The sequence below is a fragment of the Mus pahari genome, chromosome 23, assembly GCF_900095145.1.
Source record: "Mus pahari chromosome 23, PAHARI_EIJ_v1.1, whole genome shotgun sequence".
NCBI classification, from domain to species: Eukaryota; Metazoa; Chordata; class Mammalia; order Rodentia; family Muridae; genus Mus; species Mus pahari.
This window is the reverse complement of record NC_034612.1, coordinates 3,049,411-3,070,087: the sequence shown is the minus strand read 5'-3', so window position 1 is coordinate 3,070,087 and position 20,677 is coordinate 3,049,411. Positions and strand designations below refer to the sequence as shown.

At 54.4% G+C, this 20,677-nt stretch overlaps 1 protein-coding gene across 4 annotated transcripts in view; it reads left to right on the top strand.

Moving 5' to 3' along the window:
• The first annotated feature begins 293 nt into the window (after nucleotides 1–293).
• Nucleotides 294–20,677, top strand: part of Kiaa1671 (KIAA1671 ortholog) — a 130,855-nt gene continuing 110,471 nt past the window's right edge. For 2 of the 4 annotated variants that reach the window (XM_029533606.1, XM_029533611.1), the window contains exon 1: nucleotides 294–334. The gene's annotated coding sequence lies outside the window, so the exon portion shown is untranslated. Of the gene's footprint in view, nucleotides 335–2,079; nucleotides 2,211–6,743; nucleotides 6,818–20,677 lie in introns of those variants that run through there. The other 2 variants (XM_029533609.1, XM_029533610.1) reach the window with 2 other exon arrangements.

Sequence of the window (20,677 nt, the reverse complement as noted above, 5' to 3'; positions counted from 1 at the left end):
ATTAATGAAATCGAACAAGGCAGCTGGTCAGGAACGCGCAGTAGCAGGGCCCTTGGTGGGCAAGGCTCTTTCACCCCCACCGCGGGGCACACAGTAGGTGCCTTGGCCACCACCGTGGCGCAATGCCGCTTCCATCCGACAGGGGGCGCGCCTCGCGCAGTCTCGCGGCTCCCGGCTCCCGCGCTCCGCCCCTCGCCGCTCTGCGCAGGCGCCACCGGGTGCGGTTGCCACGGCGACGGGGCGCTTCCCGCCCGAGCCCCGCCCCCCCAGCGGCGAGGCTGCGCGCGCCGCGGCAGGTGCGGGCGGGCAGGTGCGGCGCCGGCGGGCCACTGCGGTAGGTGCGCGGAGGGCGCGGGGGCGCGCGGGCGAGCCGCGGGGGCGCGCGGGGACGCACGGGGACGCCCACTCCTGCCCGCGGGGCCGCGTGTAAAGTTGGCAAAGTTGGCGGAGGGAGGGCGAAGCGGAGAGCGGGGAGGAGCCGCGTGCGGAGTCCGGCTGCGGACTTGCGGGATGTGTGTGGGGGGGGATCCCGTTGCATCTGCGGCCGGGGAATGCCGGCGGAGGATGCCTAGGGCTGCTCCCCCGCTCCTCTCCACGCGCGTCCGCGGCTCGCGCTGTGCAGGCCAGAGCTGACCCTTTCTCTGGCGGGGAAGCCGTGGCCTTTTGCTTTCGGAGGGGACGGCGCCTGTTGCAGAGAGCTGTCCCCTCGAGGGCCTGCGGCTGGCGCTGGAGCCTGCGCCCTGCCTCCCGGGGTCGCGCCCTCTGGGGTGGCGCGCTCACTGCCCCCGGTCCGCGGTGACAAAGATGTGTAACTTGGACTTTTTTCCACTGGGACGAGTTGCGGCTCCAGGCCGCGCACAGAGAAGCGCTGGGACTGGTTAATCAGTAATCGGGACTTGAGGTGGAAGCTTCCAGCGGCCAACTTTCTCTTTGCCACCCCGCAGGGCAGGCGTGCGGCCAGGGCTGGGCTCCGCAGACACCCCGTGTCTTGGTGGGTTCGGGGGAAGACTTGAGGGCTTGGCAGGAGCGCACTTAGGCCCGAGAAGTGCAGAGTCTGGACGCGTGGTCCAGCCTGGCCTGCAGCTCTGTGCAGGGGTACATGGGAATCAGTGTGGACCGGCCCAGAGCAGTTCAGAATCTGTTCCTCGGGGATGACTTTCTAGCTGTCGTTAGCCTGCCCCACATCTTTGTTGACTTGTGATGTTGGGGGTGCACCCTCACCCCAGACTCTGAGCTCTACAGCCCTCCCCCCAGGAATCTCTGATGACTGTTAGTACTTACCCCCCCCCCCCCCCCGCTCACCAGAGGACAAGGGAGTGCAGGGGTCAGTTGTCCATCCCCGATAGCATCACCAGGATTCACCTAACCAACACACGGGATGAGCTGCCCCCGAACAAGTATGTCCGTTCCTCAATCATTCACTGAACAAATGGTTCTGTGTCAAGCACTAGGCTGGAAGTCACAGCCCGGAGGAGTGAACCCTGGGTCAATCTGGACAGAGAGTGGGGCAGCAGAGGAGGGGCTCGTGGCTTGGGGTAAGAGGAGGATCATGGTCTGAGGCAGAGAAGGATGTCGGAAATTGAACCCGAGTCCTCAGGCTTGTTGGCAGCAAGCCCCTTTACCCACCGAGTTGTATCACTATCCCGTGGTACTTCTTTGAGACTCAGGTTCTTGCACTGTAAAATGGTCCTCTCCTCCATCCTGGGGGAGGGGCGTTGGTAAGGTGGGGGGGTGGGGCCTCAGGGATGCGTCTGATTGTGTGAGCTCAGGGCGTGAGCCTGGAAGAGTTACTGTCATGATAGCCTGTGTCATCGGAACGGTTCCAGCATGCAGGTACCTTGCCCCACCTAGTGTGTGTGTGTGTGCCCGTGCGCGCGCATGTGCGTGTGTGTGTGTGTGTGTGTGTGTGTGTGGTCAAAGGTGACACTTGTGCTGAGCCTTGAGGGCTGGGTAGGAGGTAAGGCAGAGGCAAGACCTCACTCCTGGACCTGCCCAGAGTGTAGGGCGTGTTGAGCGAATAAAAGACCTTTACACCCCTGTCCTGCATTGGAAGGCTTGGGACTGAGGGGACCAGATCCCTGCCTGGAGGCACACGCTCCTGCCCCTACCTGCTTCAGATTTCGGGAGTGTGGATTAAGCCCTACCGCTTCTCTCGGGAACTTGATGGATGTTTGGAGACACTGAGGCAAAATTGCTGAGAAGCAACAGAGGTAAACCACGGGGGGCTTCCAGGAGGAGGCGGCGGGGAAGGGGGAAGAGGCCAGCCAGGCACCGTGGGAGAGGGTCGAGAAGGGTATGGGAAAGGGCAGAGCTACTGATGTACTGTGTTATGTCAGACACCCCCCCCCCCAGGCTGAGTCCTTCTGTCTGTCCCCTCTCTGTTTTTCCTGACAGTCTTCTCAGGCAGTGTTGGCTGTCGAGACTCCTCCACTCCCACCCATGAGCAGGTCATGAAATGGGAACTTGGGGGAGAGGAGGAACTGAGTCCTGTCCTTAGAACTGGCTGCCCATAGCCACGCACCTCCCAACTCCGCGTGTCCCCATGTGGCTAGGTGTGGCCGCCCACTGCCCGCGTCCCGACTGCTGGCCCGGGTAGGGGAATTGCTGTTTGAGTAGAGAGCTTGACACAAGACGGATATCTCATGGAATCCTCTTACTCAGGAGCGTCCCTGGGCCTGAGAACTCGGAGCTGTCCTGTCCCCAGAAATCCTCTGTCAGCTGGGTGGGAGAGAGGGCGCGACGGCTATCAGGAAGCAATTAAGGACTTGACTTTGGGGCCTGAGTTAGCGCTGCCCTTCTTGGTAATCGGGTGATTAGGTGACCTTTGAAATGTTTACAGCCCTGTCTCCGTTGAGGATAGGGATATGTTTTCAAAGTATGATCGCTGACTGCTTACACCTGAGTCAGCTGCGTGCGTTGTTAAAATACTCCAGGAAATGAAAGTGACCCCAGATGCCCAGCTGGACAGACAGTTTGCGAGAGCCCCACTTCCCAGCCCGTCTTGGTCCTCCTAAGGCTTCCTGTGCACAGAATCTAACTCCTCCTGAGACCCCGTCACATGCCAACCTTGACGTCTGCTTTCAGATCTGCTCTGCCCTGGCTTTATCTGCTGTGTGACTGCAGTCAGATGTGTTAACCTCTCTGAGCCCGTTTCCTTTGTAAATGAGGCAAATGACTTACCTGTGAGGGGAGCTGTGGGGACCAAGAAGGACTTGGCAGGTGTGTATTGGTCCTAACTGGATAGAGAAGGTGTAGAGGGAACAGCTGGGGCTGGGGGCTGCGGGGTGGGACAGAAACTAGCATCAAGAGGTGCAGCTGGTAGCTTTTATCTTCCCAGCGGCAGCAGGATGGAGCCTGCAGCCCCACAGTAGGGAAGGTCAGGCCCCAATAGGTTGTGTGGAGTTTGGTAGCTTGTGGGTTTGAGGCCACCCTGCCAGAGCCTGCGTCTTGGAAGATATCTGGTAATGGATGCGCTAGTGTCTCTGAGGCTCCTGTGTCAGTTTGCTTTTTCTGTGATCGCTCTGTGTAACAAACATCTCCCAAATGGGCGTGCACTCCAGTCAGTGAGTGGTTTGGCCAATCTGTCCTCTGACAGATCTCCTGGCTGACAGCATTGGGGTACGCTCTTCAGGGGGTGGGGTGGGGCTGCACGTGTGCAGGGGTGGGGCTGCAGGTGTGCAGGGGTGGGGCAGCAGGGGTGGGGCACACGCTGGCCCTCTCCCTTGCCCCATCAACCAATTAGTCAGTCAATCAATCTAATAAAAAATGTTAAAGACAGATAACCGTAGACGTCCCTTGTGGCGCTCTAGGACCTGGTGACTTACGTAATAACGACACAAGGCCCATTTTACACAGAATGCACTGTGCTCCGCTTGGAGTCTGTTTCTTTAATGTGCGCAACCGATACCAAACTATAACTTTAAATTTCCCTTGTTTGCACCGCCAGCAGAAATAGGGACGGCAGCAGCCATAAAATAATTAATCATTAACACAGATTGGTGGGGGGGGGGGAGAGGGAGTGGCGGCGTGGTGGCTTATGCCTGTAATCCCAGCACACGAGAGGGAGATGCAGAAGGACTGTCCACGAGTTTGAGGCCAGCCTGGGCTACATGGTGAATTTGGTGCAGCAGCTTGTATTGCTTTTGTTACCTAGGCGGGAGGGTGGCCAAGTTCCTAGAGGCTCTGCCAGAGGTGGCCAGCGGAGGGACCAGGCTTGTCTTGTGTGACTCTGCCCCCTGGAGAAGCTGGAATACTTCCCCCAAGTCAGGGTGGCAGTTTCGCCCTACCCACTCGGTGGCAGTTTGTTTGCCTTGCTCCTCCTGTGGCTACAGGCCTTTCCGGGATTTGAACTGCCTATCCAAGGAGTGAGTGTGCAGGACATCCCGGCGGGAGAGGCCCGTGCCTCTGGCTGGCTACCCAGGGTCACCCTGTGAACTACACAGCTTGGCCTGTTGGGACATGAAGCCCAGGCTTGTTGACTGTGCCCTCTGAGACTGTCTAGGGCCCTGGGCGGGCTGGGGAGGGAACTCCCAGGGACCTTTGGCTTGGGACCCCGCCTAAGTTCGTCTTTCACTTCAGTTGGTTGTTCCGTGTGTCAGGGACCGTGCTTGGCAGCCGGAAGGGCCGAGGCTGGGGCCAGTGAGCGTTAAAGCATATTAGAAAGTTCCCAGCGTGGGCCTCTCTGTGCCGTGCTGTGGTGAGCTCTCTCTGGTGCAAGCAGAGCCAAGTGAGTCTCCTGCTACACCCCCAGGAAGAATCCAGCCCTTTAAAAGGCAGGGCCTGGGGGAGCCACCATTCGCCCAGGATGTGCTGTGTGCCAAGTCTCTCTAGCTTGGGAGGTGTTGGGTTCTGCGTCTTCTTGTCACCCTCAGAGTGACTCAGACAGTCGCGCTCTGCATCATTAACCTTTTCATGGGCGAGCTTCTTCAGGAGGTGAGAACTTCAGGAGAGATGCCTGTCTGCGTCAGCCGAGGCACCAGGACTCCTCTGTCCTGGGAAGTCCCATGTCCAGCCAGAGTTCCGCCTTCTCCAGGGAGAGTGAGGCCTTTTCATATCTGTTACTTAATGAGCACCTGCTGTGTACCCAGGCCCCAGGTTAGACCCATCCTGCCATCATGGAGGAGAGAGACGTAGAGACAGAGAGCCATTTCCAGGGCAGTGTCTAGGGTCCAGCCTTGGTCCTTCCTCCCATTGAGCGTTGAGACCAGACTGTTTCCTCTCTGCCCTTAGATGTGCTTAGGATGTGCCAGCGATAGGTGACACCGTCCCTCCTGGAGAGGGAAGACGGCCTGGATACTCTCAGATTTAACTTCAGAGTGCGTGCGGATGCCTGTGAGCTGCAGGCTCCCCCACAGCTCATATGTCCCACTTTCCTTCAGTTCATTCAGAACTGGGTGGGAGGGAGGGAGGAGGAGGCCCAGAACTGGAAGAATTTTCGGAATGCTCAGAATGCTGGCTAACCCAGCCGGCAGGTGTGAGCCATCTTTCCCAGCTTTGGTGGGGTTCAGCCCGGCATCTGCCAGGCTGCTGGGTGTGCTGCCCAGTTCTCAGCCTGAGGCCTGAGTCACCCTTGGGAGGTGGCTCTTCTAGGGGCGGACCCCACCCGACTCGGAGCCACACAGCCTGGGGTCACAGGTGTGCACGGTAGGGATAGGTACCGCTGTGGCTCTGTTAAGGCGGGTGGTGATGGGCGAAGCTCCTACTGTGTGTGGTAAAGCTCCTACTGTGTGCGAGGGGCTTCTTCATGGGGTGGTTACGTGCCCCTCAACCCGAAAGGTGCCATGAGGGTGCTGTCTCGTGCACCAACGTGTGTTCTGTGCAGTTGTCTCTATGTGCTTCTGCCTTAGCCGTCCCTTACCTAGGCGAGCCAACCTCAGACTATGCTGTTGGACATGGGACTGTGAGAAAGGAGGGAAGGCCTATAACCACATGCTCTAAAGAGTCCATGCTGATAGCATGTGTTTAACTGAGAGAATATTCATGCGTGCCATAGAACAGGGACTTCATTCTCTGCAAACTCTCAGCTGTGTGGTCCTGGCCACATCACCTCCCTCCCTCCTGCCTCAGTTTCCCTTCTGTAAAGCAAAGTCCCGAGAATCCTGTTTGTCAATACCTCCGTTCTTTTTAATTGAGTTATTATTTTTGCTTTTATGTTTGCTGTGTATGTTTTATGTATGTTAAGTGTAAGGGTGTCGCAGTCCCCCGAAGTGGAGTTATAGAAGTTGTGAACCGTCACATGGGTGCTGGGAATCGAACCCCTGGTCCTCTAAAGAGCAGCCAGCGCTCTTAACAGCTGAGCACCCGATTCCCACCATCCTTACAGCTTGTCATTTTACATGGCTGTATACTTTTCCTTATTGTGAGTGGACTGACTCCTAGAATTCTGTGAACTGTAACCGGCAGATGGAGTGGGTAGCATAGGATGGGGACCACAGCAGATGTCTTAAGTTATAGCCCCATAGGCATTGTCCTTAGCGCATGGTGTGGGAGCAGTGCAGTCTGGGACTTCACCCCTTCCTGGCCCGCACACTGGGTTCCTTCATGAGTCCGGCCTGATCACCATCTCTGAGGATGCTTCCTGTCCCTGCCGAGGCCTGGCCAGCATCCAAGTTCTAACCGCTGGACCGTCAGGAGGTGGCCCATGTAAGATGAGCTCCGGAGAACCGTCTACCTCCTCCCCTGGCGGCCTGTGGAGGCAGCTTCCGGAGGACTGGCTGGGCCGGCCGTTCTCGTGCCATGGAGATCTGGAAGGGCAGAGAGAGGAGAGGGTGGCAGGGAGCCATGGAGCAGGGTGGATGATGGAGTCGGGTTCTCAGAGGTGAGTTGGGGGCCGGGATATCTGCGGGGGAATGACAGGGTGCCGAGTTTTTGTGTGACCTTGGATGGGGGCATTGTGATGGGTCAGTCTGTCCTTAATCCCCTCTGTGGGACACGGGGCTAAGATGGGGGTCTCAGCCTCTCTTGCACTGCCTTGCATGTGGGATGGTCCCTTCCTTCCCTCCCCCTCCCCTAGTCCGCCTGCCCGCCTGTCCGTCTGTCCGTCCCAGCTCTGGTGCTGACTCAGCCGTCCCTGCTCAGTGCCTGTTCCTCTCGCTAACTCCCTCCAATAAATCTGGGTCACCCTCATCATTGGTGTCAGTGGCCGGCTCTGGCTGTAGGTGGCTCAGCATTATTTATTAATCCATTGTTCACTTATATATTTTGTGCGCCTGTTGCGTGGTGTACGTATGTGTGTGCACAGGACCGTGCTGACCCAGGAGTGAGCGTGTGGAGGTCAGAGGTCGACATGGGGTGTTCCCCTGCCCCGAATTGCTGTCTCTCACTGAACCTGGCTGGCCGGCCATACCCCAGGGTCCCTGCTGTCTCACCTCTCAGCGCAGAGTGATAGCCACACGGCATCACGCTGGCTTTTCCGTGGGCGCTGGGATCCCATCTCAGGTCTTCAGGGTTGTGTAGCAGAGCTTCACCCTGGCATCTCCCCATACCCGTTATGGTGGTCTCTGTATGCTCAGGTCATGGAAGATGCCTGCTGGCAGCCACTGTGGCCATTGCTGCCTTTGCTAGAAAGGTCTGGAGGTCATGCTGTGGGCCCCTGCACCTCATCTGCTGGCTTGTCCTGCTGCAGCGTTCTTGCATCTAAGAGGCCGGTTGCCTGGCTGGCCCTCAGCAAGTCCCTGGCTGATCTTTAGGGATGTGAAAAGCTGGGTTGGGGCCTCTCGACATGGGAGGGGAATTTCTGTGCCCTTGAGATCTGAAGTAAAGACCCCAGGCTTGAGTTTCCTAGCCTGTGACCAGACAGACAAACAGACAGACAGGTTCTGACATGAGTACCTGAGCCTGAACATCTGTGTGAAGGAAGGAAACTCCTTCAATTCCTGAGGCACTAAGAGCCACCTCCAAGTATCCAGTCAGGAGAGAGGACTGAGGAGGCTCGAGGGCTCCTGACTCTGACACACACACACACACACCACATCATATATACATACACAGACATACAGACATACACAAACATATACACACAGACACATACATACACAGACACACACAGACACATACATACACAGACACATACACACACATATACATACACACACAGACACACACAGATACAGACATACACAAACATACACATACATATACTCACAGAGACACATACATACACAGACACACAGACACATACACATATACATACACACACAGACACATACATACACACAGAGATACATACACAGACACATATACACACACATACACACACAGACACATAAACACACATATACATACACATACATACACACACAGATACACAGACACATACACACACAGACACACACAGATACAGACATACACAAATATACACATACATATACACACAGAGACACATACATACACAGACACACAGACACATACACATATACATACACACACAGACACATACACATATACATACACACACAGACACATACACACAGAGATACATACACATACACACACAGACACATAAACACACATATACATACACATACATATACATACACATACATACACACACAGATACACAGACACATACACACACAGATACAGACATACACAAATATACACATATATATACACACAGAGACATACACACAGACACACACAGACACATACACACACATATACATACACACAGACACATACACACACAGACACATACACACATATACATACACATACATATACATACACAAACATACACATACATACACATACCGATACATACACAGACACATACATACACAGACACACACACATACACACACATATACACACACAGACCCATACACACATATACATATATACAGACACACAGACACACATACACACACACACACACACACACACACAAACACACACTCAGGTGGCCCCACTGGGCTGTACTTGAGCTAGTCTCAGAGTCATGGCCCCGCAGTGAAAACAGCCAGCCATGGCGTCCAAGTAGAAGGTGACTTTGATAACACAAACACAGGAAAGCAAACAGCACCGGCCAGTCCCTGAGCACTGGTGTCACTGTGAGCTCCACGCCTGGGGAGGCCTAACACTCTCTGTTCTGGTGGTCAACTTGGGCCAGGTGCTCCCCACCTTCACGCACATGGGGTTATGAAGGGGTGGAAGAGGGAGAGAGGAGCCCTAGAAGGGAGGGGGCTCTGAGTCCCTGTGGCTGGTGGCTGGCACATGTCCTGTGGGTGTTGGTGATACACCTCCAGGGCATCCGCTACCCCAGAGCAGAACCTTAGAAGGATGCAAGAAGCTCTATCGGTAGGATGCTTCAGCTGGGAGACATCCCTGCCAGGGCTGGGCACTGAGCCTCGGGCATAGGTCAGGCCACTGGAAGACCAGGCAAGAGAGGAAGGTTCTGTGTCCTCGCCGAGGGTCACTGGTCTAATGACTGGTTCTACTCAGTTCTCTGTCTGCTGAGTGACCTTGTGTGAGGCCCCTGACCTCTCTGAGCTTCTTTCAAGTACTCACTGGGCACCTGCAGGGGTGCATGCGTGTGTGTGCCTGTGATTGCGTGTGTGTGTGTGTGTGTGTATTCATGCATGTGAGTGTGTATGTGTCTCTGTGTGTCACAGGGAGTGCACAACGGAGATGGTGTTTATGAGATGGAGGGAGGGGGCAGGACTTGAGGGAGGAGAAAGTGCACCCGAGAGCTAGGCTTTCATGGTTCGTAGCTGAGCGTCCTCTTTCTGGTAAGGACAGTGGTCACCATTGGTAATGGTCATCTGTTGTCATTAAGAACTGTTTGGGGCTGGGGTGACAGTTCAGTAAGGTGCTTACCCTGCGAGGAGGAGCCACGTGCTGGGATTGGAGGCTTAAGTGTGCATGTGTGCATGTATGTGGAGTGAGTAGTTGGTGAGCTCCAGGTCCCAGGGAGAGACCCTGTCTCAAAAATGAAAGTGAAAAACAGACAGAAACAAACCTAGCAAGCAACATGGAAGCAGACAGACACATACACACATACACACATGCACACACACACATATGCATACACACACAGACATGTACATACATACATAGATATACACACTTACAGACACACACATCCATGTGTATATACACAAACACAGACACACTCAGACACATGCATGCGCACGCACAAACACACAGGCACACACTCATAGACATAAACATACATGCAGACACACACAGATATGCACATACATACACAGATATACATACTCACAGACACACTCAGACACATGCGCGCACACAGACACACACTGATAGACATACTCACACATGCAAGCATACACAGACAGATATGCACATACCTATACACAGAGACACACTCAGACACACAGACGCCTGCACACACAGACACCTGCACACACAGAGAGACACATACACACTCACATGCATGAATGCACACACAGACACATATGCATGCATGCACACACAGAGACACAATCACAGGCACACATACACACACAGACACACTTAAGCCCCAATCCCGAATTCACAGGCTCACTCGTTTCACTTGGGTGTTTGTTACTTTGGAGACAACGTCTCGTGTAGCCCAGGCTAGACCTTAAACTTGTTACGTAGCTGAGGATGACCCTGACCTCCTGATCGAGCTATTGAACCCTGTGTTCTTAGTGCTGGGGTAAGGACTGAGGGCACCATGCATGCCAGGCTGGTTCTCTACACTGAGCCATACCCCAGACCTGCTTTGGTGTTTCTGTTCTTACCCCTTGGTGGAAGGCTCAGCAGCCCTGCTGCCACCCTAGGAGATGGCAGCCCAGAGAGAGTGAGCTCTTTTCCCGGGCTCACACAGCTGGGATGAGAATTAAAGGTTGTGGCCAGTTCTGTGTGTCCTGCAGGCCTGAAGGTGGAGGCCAGCTCTGCTCCCTTACATAGAGGAGCATGAGGGAGCCCGGCCACCTGCCACCTACCCTTGAGTCTCCGGAAGAATTCAGATGGAAGTCTTGGTCCCAGAACTAAAGCCCAGGCCAGGAGGCTCTGACTGCCCGGCCCCTGTGATCCGCTTACCCAGCCCTGAGTGCGTGGATGCTATGTTTGCCCCCCAGGACCTAACACAGCGGAGGCGCCTCTCCCAGGTGTGGGTGTGCCCGCTTGCCCCTGAGCCAACCCTTGTCACAGGGTCTGAAATTCCCAGGGTGGTGAGAGGCCTGGCTTCCCGAGTTACTTTTAACTCTTGTCCCTGTCTATCAAGGAAGGAGAAAGAATAGAGATTGGGAAGGGCCAGCATCCTCTCCGCCTGCCCCACATCCCACAGCTCCCCTCACCCCCCACTTCTTAAGGTTTCCTTGATGTGAGCTCAGGGTAGCAGGAGGTCCTTCTGGAGAAAGCTGAGCAGTGACTCTGAGTGGGGGGGGGCGGTCCCTGCACGCACGTCCGTCCCCCTGTGTTACTGGCTACCGTGCTGCGTGGAGAAAAGAAGTTAAATTGGGTTGCAGAGCTGAGGGGGGGGGCATTTCCTTCCTTCCTCAAGAAAGGCCTGTGTGAATGAATCACGTCCTGTCTTTAAATTCGTAGCCTACAAATGTCAAGGCCTTGCTGGCACTGCTGGACAGACGGACGGAGGCCTGCCTGCTCAACAGATGTCGGGCAGCAATGGACTCCGGATGCCCTAAGGGGTGGCACTGGTGTCTCTTATGGGAGCCATGTCCCTCTGTGTATTCCTAACATTCTGCCACTTACCAGCATGTCCGCTTGGGACGCACACACTGGGTCCCGGGCTGTCTGCAGCTGTTCTCACAGGAACCAGGACCTATCCAGGAGGGGAGGTCTTGAAAGGCCCGAGCCCTGGCTGGTGCTCACAGTCTGGATGCTCAGGTTTTGGGAAACACCAGCCCATTTATTTCCCGCTGGGAAGCACAGTGCAGAGTCACAGTCCTGAAGACCCAGGGGCATCACGGGCCCTACTGAGGTCTCCTCACTTTCTGCATGGACTCAGCCTGGTAAGGGCAACCCTCACATCCATGGGCCCTGCCCCTGGGTCTGCTGTCTGGGTAGCCCCTCCCTTGGCAGGCTCCTCCTCCACATGTAGGTCTGAGCCTAGGTCCGACATCCCCTTTCCCAGAAGGTTTCAAGGATAGGGTTAGGACTGTAGGAGTGTAGACCTGGACCACGCCCCCTGACCTCTAACCCTTCCATGTTGCCCAACCCCCTGCCAGTTCTTCCTCCCGAAGCGCATGGGACATCACTACCTAGAAGGTTCTTTTTTAACAAGCTCTTGCAGAGTGACCGGTACTACAAGCTCGCTCGCTTGCAGGTGGCCTCGTCTTCCTTGGGCTCTGACCAGGGAGCTGGGGTGTTTTAACATTCTGGATTCTGGGCCTTAGGAATTCAGGGCTGGTCGGGGCTCTAGGGGAAGCATCTGGCACCGGAGAGAGTGGGAGGAGGGCCGACCCTGACTAGGAAAGGGAGGGTCCTGGGTGGGGAAGCTTGCCTTTGGGTGCGTTCCCACTGCCGAGCCCGAGCCCTTCACTGTCTCTCAGAAAACACTGCCATTGTCTGATTTCCAGCTCTGGAGGGGAGGGCGAGGGGACTTCTGCCAAAGGGACGTTTGTTTATTTGAGCGTTGGATGAGAGTGGCTGTCCTCCTAAGACCTTGGCTCCAGGAGCCTCATTGGGGTGTGCGGATGGGGCAGATGGCAGCAAACCACACTCTTGCCTCTTTGTTCAGCATTAAAAACAAGAAGGTTTTTGCTAGAACCTGGTGCTCTGCAAACAGCTGAGCCAGGCCTCCCCGATCAGACGAGCACAACACTGCTTCAGAGGCCTCCCCCATCAGACCAGCACACTGCTGCTCTGCCAGGGTAGGGAGGTGGGGAGGCGTTTTGCAGGGTGCGGATTTTGCCAATTCCTTTTTTGGGGGGTGGGTGTGTGGCTGTTCTTTTCAACTTTGCAGAACCGCAGATGTGTCCAGCTTTTAAACGCCCTTCCCGCTTAGCATCACGCCCTTAGCTGCTTTGTGAACTTCCCTTGGGATTGTTTAATCCCAAATCAGGATGCCCCAGCCTGTTTAGCCACTCCCTAGTCTCTGGACAAGCACGTTCCTTTAGCCTTGTGCCCCAGTGCCCTCCCCTGCTTTCTACCCTGGTGTACTGTGCAAAGGAAGGGTCCCGTCTTCCCATGAGTTTTCTACCACAGGACCTTTGCACGACTCCTCTATTTCTGTGTGTGTTGTATGTGTGTATATGCATGTGTTTTCCTTTGTGTGTAGTATGTGTGTATATATGCATGTGTTGTTTCCCTTGGTGTGTGTAGTATGTATTGGGGGGGGTACATGTCATAGATAGATGTTGAGTGTCTTCCCTGCTGGCCCTCCTCCTCAGTGGCTGACTCTGCCTCTCCCTGATAGGTTGGGCTGGCAGGCTAGCTGTGAACTGGGTAACTTCAGGAATGGGTGGTTAACTTTGTGACTGTTGGCCTTGGCTGCCTGCCCTGGGCTGGATCCCTGGGTACTTCCCTTAGCTTCTCAGGCCATCAGACACTGAGTCTGCTCCTCTGGCCCAGCTGGGGAAACTGAGGGCCCGGTTACACAGCTGACATCATGAGCCAGAACCCAAGCCCCACTCTGACCACACAGCCACACCCCATCCAGGCAGCCTGTCCCTCAGGCTCTTGACTTTGAAGGACTGTCCCAGTTCACTCCTGCTAGTTAGCCGCTGAGCAGTGAGGACTTTGGGACTCTGCAATTTTGTAACAAGCACGAGCTTGGTTCAGGCAAGCATCTCTCTATACTCCACTTCCTCCTCTCAGTGCTTCCTGGTGTCTTAGGGTTACGATTGTTGTAATGAAATGCCATGACCAACACACTTGAGGAGGAAAGGGTCTATTTGGCTTACACTTCCATATCACAGGACAGGAACTCAAGCAGGGCAGGAACCTGGAGGCAGGAGCTGATGCAGAGGCCATGGAGGGGCGCTGCTTACTGACTTGCTCCCCATGGCTTGCTTGCTCAGCCTGCTTTCTGATAGAACCCAAGACTACCACCCAGGGATGGCCCCACCCACAATGGTCGGGGCCCTCCCCCATCAACCACTAATTAAGAAAACGCCCTACAGGCTTGCCCAGAGTTTGGTCTTACAGAGAGACCTTCTCTCAGTTGAGGCTCCCTCCTCTCAATGACTTTAGCTTGGGTCACGTTGACATAAAATCTACCCAGTCACTGAGGAATCCAGGTGACATGTCCAAACCATTCTCATAAAGGGGTCAGGGACTTTCCTGGTGCCATTTCCTGGTGTCAAGGACCCTCCTGTCCCCTGCTGCCTGGAGCTGCACTTGTGGTGGGAATTTGGAGCCTTGCCTTGGGGAGTGGAGTGGGGGGATGGGACCCCCGCAGGAAGCCAGCGGCCCTGGGAAGCCTTTGCTCCTGATGGATGTGTTCTGCCAGAAGCTGTCTTCCATGGTGAAGCTGCTGTTGTGGGTTTTCACACGCGCTGTGTGTGTCCTCCGTCTCCTCTCCTGTTTGTCATGACCCACCTTCCTCCGCAGACCTGTTCACACCTGTGTCCCTGGCTCCTGTCACATGGCAGGGGACTCACATGTAAACACTGCAGGGCGCTTTTTCCTGTCTGATTCAGACACCTTTTGACAGCTCAGGACACACCAGGCTGTGGAGGGCCTTCACGGTGAGCTGTCACTGGACTTTTGGATTCTTTATTGGGTGCTTATACCTACCACCCTTCTCCACCCCAATCCTTTCCAACCCCCCAACACTAGGCAGGCGAGAAAGAATGGGAAAGGAGATATAGACCTTGTTGGACTACTTCCTGCTGATTAGGGGCATTGAGTTCCTTGGGGCAAGTCCGATCTTTGTGGTCGGGATGTCTCCGACCCATAATCCAGCACATAGCAAGTGCCGTACCAGGAACCGCCAGCTGCTGCTGCCCCTCCACCCCTGCTCCAGCCTCTGGTTTCCTTTATACCCACTCAAGAGTCCCCAGAATTCCAAACATAGTCTATTCTTCAGCTGGCAGAATCACGCTCCTGCCAGAGCATGAGACAAATCATAGCTGGCTGCTGTGGGCAATCTGAAGCAGCCCCGTATCCCACACCTGGGAATAAAACAAAACGTAATCACATAACCATTTTTTTCTTTTTAAATAAACCAAACTTGTCACTGCCGTGAGGTGCCACCCCCAGCTTCCCCAGGACATCCCCCCCCTCTTCCATTTCTGCCTCCCCAGAGGCCCCCAGCCCTGCAACAGGCTGGACTGGCCACTCCTAGCAGGTCTGTAACTCCATTCTCTCCTGCTTTGGAAAGTACAGTGGAGGTACTTAGGGAGGTAGGGAGGGAGGCATGTCAATAGAGCCCCAAATTACCCTACACACTGAGCACAATCCCCTTCCCCACCCCCCACCAGCCCCAGCTGCCTCTTCCCCTGCTCTTAACCTCTAGATGTCTGCTTTTGCCTTGTCCACCATCTCCAATCTCCCAAGCCACACGGCTGTGGTGTCACCCCCTCCCTGGAGCCTTCCTTGATGACTATCAGTGAGGGACCCTGCTCTCTTCCTCACCGAGGACAGCTTCATCTTGGCCTGCCCGGAGTCCATCACCTATCTGAACCACACCCCGCTCTCTGAATGCCGCCCCGAACTTGGCTTTTGGGTTCATTACTAAAGGTGGACTCAATAAATGTTGCTGAAGGTAAAGTTCAGCCAGGATAAGCGAGTGCATGACCCACATCTTTTGGCTGTCCCCGGGCTGTGCTTCATCTTGGGGGGGGGGGTTGTTGACACCATGGGGTGACTGGAATTTCGAACCAGTTCCTTGGTGATTCAGTGATCCTAGGAAGTGGGGTGTCATAGTTGAGCCCCAGAGGCATCTGACTCAGGCGCTGGTCAGGTTGTTTATCTATCTGGTACCAGGACGGTGTACCGGCAAGCAGCTTGCCTCTGAGGTCCTAAAGGTGACCTGTGCTGGAGACAGTGTTGGGGGGACCTTTGGTCACGACACTGCATGGCCCTCCAACACTGGGAGGAATCTGGGTTCCTGATGCTCAGTAGCCAGGAGGACAGGTCTGCTGGGTCAGAGTGTGTGGGTGGAGTTGGCAGCCTCTCGCCACAGCTGCAGACACTGGCTGTTGGGGTCTGGTGAGCTGGCCGCCTCTCCTGCTGTGACTGAGGCCTGTGACTGCTCTTCCTGGGCTGTGGTGTTTGGTGGGAGCCACTACTTCCTTGGGTTTGCCATCTGAGGACACATTTCATAACTGTCCTGCTGTCTGCACCCTGGCACCGCCCTCCCTCCCTCTCAGGTGAGGTGGTTTAAGGCAGACAGGGTCTCAGCTGCTCTGGCCTCAGCTTGACCCCATGAGGACTTCTGCAGCCTTGGGGAGCCTGTGTCTGTAGCCTATGCACCCCCTTGTCCCATAGAAGCTGGTCCCTGGTTATGGGGTGCTTTGGTTTGGGGGGGAGGTTGTGACCCCATGGGTGTCTGAGACTGTGGCTTGCTGGTTCCTAGCAGTGAGGGACAAAGTCAGATCATGTCACCGGCCGTGGAGAAGATGCAGCTCTGAGCCAGCGTATGGCTTCTGCTGCACACACTCCTCTGACTTGAACCTCGGAGCTTGTGCCTAGGTGGTGACCTAAAATGCTGACCCCACATGCTAGCTGGGAGTGTGGCCGAGTGCCACCTCTGCTGTCCCCTCTGTCCTGACGGCCCCCACCCCAGGCTCCACACCAGTCCCAGGGAGAGAAGCTCTCCAGAGTCTTTACCCAGTACCCAGGGCACTGCTCTTGACTGTTGATGGTTATCAGGACCAGCGAGGCTCCCAGAAACCAGAGCTTTGGGGTGTCCCAGTTCCCTGAGTCCAGGGGTGAGTCTGGAGAGCTTGCAGGCGGGTCCTTTGGGTGGCTGGAGACAGCAGGTGGAAGGTTAGGAGCTAAAACCAGCACGCATCAGAGTTCTCTCTACAGGAGGGGTGAGGGGAGGCATCCATAATCCTACTCCCTCTGTTACCGGAGTAAGATTATATCTCGTTACGGTGTCTGTCCCAGGACCCTTGGAGTTAGTGTTATTATAGGGGACCGCTTGCCTCAAAGGCCGTTGGGAGAAGTGAACTTTAGTTGGTGGGGTGTTTCTCGGAGCCGCTGCTTTGATAATGCAGAAGGCTGCTTCTGGTGGAATTCCAAAAGTCGAAGTAAACAAAAGCAAGGATGGACGACTCACGCTCTTGCCTCCCTCCCGCCCTAGAGATGACTAATGCGCACAGCACCTGCTGATCTCTCTGACACGTGCCGCCAACATGGGCGTACTTGTCACCCGTACCCCTCCGTTTGGATCTGCATCTCAGTGGCCAGCTGTACCCACACGTTTAAAAGATTGATTTGGGGCTAGGAGGTGGCACAGGAGAGGAGGTGCTTGCTGTGCAGGCATGAGGCTCTGAGTTCGAGGCTCCTGTGTGAGAACTAGGTGGGGGTGACAACCTCACCTCTAATCCTGCCACTTGGGAGCTGGAACAAGCTGGCTAGCTATGCTAGCAGCATCAGGAGGCTCTAGGTTCAGAGAGAGGCCCTGCCTCAGTATATAAGTGGACAGAGATTGAAAGAGATACCGGACACTAACCTTGGGCCTCCACGTGTGTGCACCCACATGCATGTTCGCTCACACACATGTACATCCACATACATGTGCACTTACCCATGGGTGTGCACTCACATGTACATCCACACAGTGCATTTACACACGTGTGCACCCACACGCATCTGTCTGCAAAAGAAAAAAAATAATGGTCACACGTGAGGGTGGTAGAGTCGGGTTCAAGGTGGAAAAAGGCCACAGTATGGATGAGATCGACCCCTCCCTCCCCACCCGCCACACCTTGCCCCAACAGACAAACTGGAAAACTTGTTTTTAATTATGTTTTTCACTTTTCTCTGAGATGCCTTGCGGCTCCCTCGAGCTAAAGTGTAAAGGACTCCATTACACTCATTGTGAGTCATTACCTGCCAATTAGCTGGTCCCGAGTGAATCCCTTAGGGGTGGATGAGGCAGTCCCTGCTAGTTGATGCATAATTTGGCTCCTCTGTAAGCAAGTTGATAAAGACAAGGGGCTTGGGAGCTGAGGGGAGAGTTGTGGTTGGACTAGACTAAACCCCAGCTGTGCCATGCTGGAGCCCCAGCTGTAGAGACTTTCCTTTTGCCTCAGAGCCCAGTCCTGGCTAGTTTTCTGTTAACTTGATTGTGAGCTGGAGTCCCAGGAGAGGAGGCAGCTACAATTGAGAAAATGCCTCCTCTGTAAGATCTGCCTGTGGGCAAACCTGTAGGGTATTTTTATAATTAGTGACTGATGGGGGAGGGCCCTGCCTATTGTGGGTGGGACCAGCTCGTTGTGGGCGGGGCCAGCCCCTTGTGGGTGAGGCCATCCCTGGACTGGTGGTCCTTGGTTCTATATATAGGAAAGCAGGCCGAGCAAGCCACGGGGAGCAAGCCAGTAAGCAGCACCCCTCCATGGCCTCTGCATCAGCTCCTGCCTCTGGGTTCCCGCCCTGTGTGAGTTCCTGTCCTGACTTCCTTCAGTGATGAACTGTAGTGTGGAAGTGTAAGTGTGCTCATAGAGTTTACCATACTAAGAGAAATGCTAAGACAGGATTAGTGCCAGGATAATGGGGTCTTGCTCTGACAGACCTGACCACGTTTTAGGGAGGACCGGGGAAGAACTTTGAGCTGTAAAAGCTGTTGAGTGTTGAGAGCTCGGTGAGCTGTTCTGGGGAAGCCTGGAACGATGAGAATCTTGTGAGTAGTGCAGACAATGCAGGCCTGGCCTGTGAGGTTTCAGAGGGAAGCAAAGAGTAACAGGAGACCAGCACCAATAAAGTATAACCCTCGAGTTTCTGGGACACTCGATGCTGGTCAGCTGGAGCTAAGAAACTAGCTGTGATTAACAAGAGACCAGCATCCTTGGGGTGAAATATTTTGGGACGCGTTTCCTGGGATTTGGTACACAGAAGCTGTGTTTCAGAGACAGACAAGGTTGGTGGCTGAACTTGGTACTGTTAAGAGTCACCAGGTGATATTGGTTTTGAAGGGAAGAAGGGGTCATGGAGAGCAACTGAGGCTTGGCACTGAGTGGCAGGGCTGGGGACCCTGAAGAGAGCCCAGGAGAGGCTGTTGGTGAAGGTGCAGCCCAGTTGCAGGAAAGACCTCAGCATTTTGGAGATGCCAATACCGTGGGACGACCTCCAAGAACTGTAGTCATAGCGGAGTGGAACCAGCCGGAGGTGACAAGAGAAGCTGTCTGTGCTGCAGAGGGCAGAGCAGGAGAAGTGACCCAAGTCCTTTGGAGGGGCCACAAAGACCGTGAGTGAATAACAAACAGCGGACGCTGAGTTATTTATACTTGGGGTTTGTTTTTGCTTTGTCCTGGTTGTGACTGGTTCTTACAGTAAGAAGGTGTCTTATTTTTGATGTCACAGGAGCCCACCACTGAAGGGCCTTTAAGACTTTGGATTTTAAAGAGACTCAGTTTTTAAGTGTTTAAAATGTAAAGACTGTGGGACTTTACCAATGGATCTTCATGTGTGATCTTGGGGAAGAACAAGAAAGGAAAGGTTACGGTTTAACCGCAGTGTGTTCGCCAAGTTGACCAGGGCTGCAGCGCCAGCAGTCGAGCTTGCCCTTGGGTTCCCCTGTGCCAATCAGGGCGGGTTAACGTCCTCAGCTACACAGAACCGGGGTTGTCTGTGTGCGAGGCCTGTTGCCCCGTTCCAGGCTGGTGACACCTGGCTAGGGTGGAGGGCTGTGTCACTGTAGTGATCGGTGTGATCCCAGCGCAGGACCAGATGGTGAGCACTGGAGACAAAAACCAGGAGGACCTCACAAGGTCAGGGCACGAGTTGGGTCTCGAGTCATGGGGTTGGTATTTTTGCCGTTCACGTTTTTATTTTTCTGTCCCTTTTAGTCCAGGCTAAAACGTTTTAGTGTAGCCATCTTTGTGACCTATGCCTACACCTCCTGGGTCTGTTCTCTCTTCTCCCAAGCTAGGAAATATGTGTGCTCTGCCAGCAGACTAACGAGAGAGCCTAACTTTTCCTTAGAAATCCGTTCCTCTAGCTTTTGGCACCTTAACCCCCCACCCCACCCCACTCACAAATAGTCTGCAAGGGCTTCGTTCTTCTGTTTATTGTCTGGCACGCTGACTTATGACTTGCGGGGGTCCCCGCCGCCAGATGGTCTGCTTGCAGCTGCTTCACGAGTGTCTTTTCATTTCTTCATGGAGCGTTTGAGCGGCACCCTTCAGGACCGCCACGGCAGTGTCCATGTCTGCCTGTTAGAGACTTTGTCAACTTAAATCATGTGCGCCAAGCTCCTGGGTTTGTCGGGCATGTTGACTTGTGCGTGTGAAGCACTGATGGATAACAGCTTAAATGAGTATGCTTTTTACATACGGACCCCAAAGGGTTCATGTCATTATCTGTAGAGTATTGATTGCCTTGTGTCCTCTCAGACTGCTGTGAGTCTAGGCATCGCATCCTGATAAGGCCACTGCACTGGTCACATCTGCCTGTTTGATTCAGAGTGGAAGTCTCCCACCAACCCACTTTACCTTCCTCTGTCCTTGGTCTTTTTTTTTTTTTTTTTTTAATAATTTTTCGAGACAGGGTATATCTATGTAGACTGTTATATATATATATGTTGTTTTGTTTTTGATGTTTTTGATGTTTTTGT